This window comes from Schistocerca piceifrons, chromosome 6 (assembly GCF_021461385.2).
Source record: "Schistocerca piceifrons isolate TAMUIC-IGC-003096 chromosome 6, iqSchPice1.1, whole genome shotgun sequence".
In the NCBI taxonomy this organism is placed as follows: Eukaryota; Metazoa; Arthropoda; class Insecta; order Orthoptera; family Acrididae; genus Schistocerca; species Schistocerca piceifrons.
This window is the reverse complement of record NC_060143.1, coordinates 47,169,183-47,172,152: the sequence shown is the minus strand read 5'-3', so window position 1 is coordinate 47,172,152 and position 2,970 is coordinate 47,169,183. Positions and strand designations below refer to the sequence as shown.

Here is a 2,970-nt window from a genome sequence, read left to right as displayed (position 1 = left end):
CTCGTTTGTTGCAAGAGAAATTCCGTTAACTTTTAAAATTAATTTCCTCCAGTTTATTCGATCAGAGAACAAGAATATATCACACTTTCTGGCAGATCAAAACTGTGTGCCGGACCGGGACTCGAACTCGGGACCTTCGCTTTTCAGGGGTAAGTGCTCTACCAACTGAGCTACCCAAGCACGACTCACGACCCCTCCTCACAGCTTTACTTCTGCCAGTATCTCGTCTCCTACCTTCCACAGGAGAGCTTCTGTTAAGTTTGGAAGGTAGGAGACGAGGTACTGACAGAAGTAAAGCTGTGAGGGCGGGTCGTGAGTCGTGCTTGGGTAGCTCAGTTGGTAGAGCACTTGCCCGCGAAAGGCAAAGGTCCCGAGTTCGAGTCTCGGTCCGGCAAACAGTTTTAATCTGCCAGAAAGTTTCATATCAGCGCACACTCCGCTGCAGAGTGGAAATCTCATTCAAGAATATATCAGTAATAAAAGAAATAATTGTGATCTGACAAGCAGCTAGCATCCTTACCAAGCCACTTTCCTGTATAGTTCGATGCTCCTTTTGCAATGGCAGTGTGCTCATACGAGCAATTTCGAAATCTCTCCAAGTAGCGAGTGCAGGAACGCGAATTCTTCATTGGCTTACTCAACCAGGTTTCCTCTGGGCAGAGGGATAACAGGTGGCCTATTTGAGTCAGTTTCCCCTAAGCAGAGGGATCACAAGCGGCCTTTCCTCTGAGGTTCAGAAGTTGGACCGAAGTTGATACTGGTCACGTGGTCCGCCTGATCGATCTTCGCGATCTAGCAGAAGCGAAAGAACGCGTCATTTGACTCTCCCTTGGCAGTTACAGACCAATCTTCATAGTTATCGTTTCCTCCGGATGCTAGCTAGAGTTGTTTTTGGTAGGATGTTCATTCAGTTGGGCATCACTAGATTTCATTATTAATTTTTTGAAATTTACGAGTTGATTTTTGGTTAGCTTCTCGATGTGTCTTTATGTACTAGGATTTTTGTAGAAGGAGATTTTCACTCTGCAGCGGAGTGTGCCCTGATCTGAAACTTCCTGGCAGATTAAAACTGTGTGCCGGACCGAGTCTCGCACTCAGGACCTTTGACTTTCGCGGGCAAGTAATCTGCTTAGTTGTTCAACGGACTTGAGAAGTCTGTAAGTACCAACAAAATCAATGGATCGATTAACACTCGAAGTTTTTTGGTGAACTAATGCTTGATTGCCTTTCACGTTCGTTTAATAAGTATTCCCAAATTCTGTATCATGGGTACACACGTGTGAGATGGGGTCAAACAAAGTTCCATGTCAGTATAACACTCTTATCTCGGATTTCTCTCATCAAATTTGCTCTCTCATAGCGTCAGAAAGTTCTCCACGTCATCATTTTACTGGATTTAATAAACTAATAGCAATACTCTTCGTAATATGTTAGGTACATGGTACTGGTAGTGGTTTGCAGTCAATCGAGATTCTCCGTAATTTCACCCCTGCTTATTGATATTAAAACGAATCCTGGTCTCAGTAAAATGAATCTGATGCCTTGCGTGATTTATTTCATGCTTTTTGTTAGATTTCCTGGGTACGAACTTTGTCAATTGATTAGTGTCCACTTACAGAGGTATCCATGCGCGAGTTTTCATAAATTCTACTTGATATTATAAAAAAGTAAATAAAAATCCACGGAGACGAAATAAAACTTTGAGGTTCGCCGATGACATTGCAATTCAGTCAGAGACAGCAAAGGACTTGGAAGAGCAGTTGAACGGAATGGACAGTGTCTTGAAAGGAGGGTTTAAGATGAACATCAACAAAAGCAAAACGAGGATAATGGAATGTAGTCGAATTAAGTCGGGTGATGCTGAGGGAATTAGATTAGGAAATGAGACACTTAAAGTAGTAAAGGAGTTTTGCTATAACTGATGATGGTCGAAGTAGAGAGAATATAAAATGTAGACTGGCAATGGCAAGGAAAGCGTTTCTGAAGAAGAGAAATTTGTTAACATCTAATATAGATTTAAGTGTCAGGAAGTCGTTCCTGAAAGTATTTGTATGGAGTGTAGCCATGTATGGAAGTGAAACATGGACAATAAATAGTTTGGACAAGAAGAGAATAGAAGCTTTCGAAATGTGGTGCTACGGAGGGATGCTGAAAATTAGATGGGTAGATCACATAACAAATGAGGAGGTATTGAATAGAATTGGGGAAAAGAGGAGTTTGTGGCACAACTTGACAAGAAGAAGGGACCGGTTGGTAGGACATGTTCTGAGGCATCAAGGGATCACAAATGTAGCATTGGAGGGCAGCGTGGAGGGTAAAAATCGTAGAGAGACACCAAGAGATGAATACACTAAGCAGATTCAGAAGGATGTAGGTTGCAGTAGGTACTGGGAGATGAAGAAGCTTGCACAGGATAGAGTAGCATGGAGAGCTGCATCAAACCAGTCCCAGGACTGAAGACAACAACAACATCAAATAAAAAAAGACAATGTAAAATTGAAGCTGATTCTAACGTATGTTTATTGTGATAGTATTCTGTTACGTGCTCACTCTCACTAGCTCTACTTAGGTTCTTGCTCATATATTTGCCAGTACCTTGCGATTAACTTCTATTTGCACGCATGTCCGACAGACACAGAATGGTCGGTGCAGTTACTTCTGCAATTTAAAAACGGTTGTTTCAAAAAAGGTTTATTTCCTGCCCTTATGTCCCTATTTCAATTCACTCCGCTGAGGGCCCTACTCGTGCTGCGTAATTTTGAACATAAGAGCTTGGGTGACATTGCAAAATTCATTCACATGGAACAATACGCGTAATAACATACACTCCTGGAAATTGAAATAAGAACACCGTGAATTCATTGTCCCAGGAAGGGGAAACTTTATTGACACATTCCTGGGGTCAGATACATCACATGATCACACTGACAGAACCACAGGCACATAGACACAGGCAACAGAGCATGCACA

The 2,970-nt window shown here is 42.2% G+C and overlaps 1 non-coding gene across 1 annotated transcript; it reads left to right on the top strand.

The window, feature by feature from the left end:
* The first annotated feature begins 320 nt into the window (after positions 1-320).
* Trnas-cga lies at positions 321-395 on the top strand. The gene has a single exon. It is a non-coding gene; the product is annotated as a tRNA-Ser (tRNA).
* The last annotated feature ends 2,575 nt before the right edge of the window (positions 396-2,970 follow it).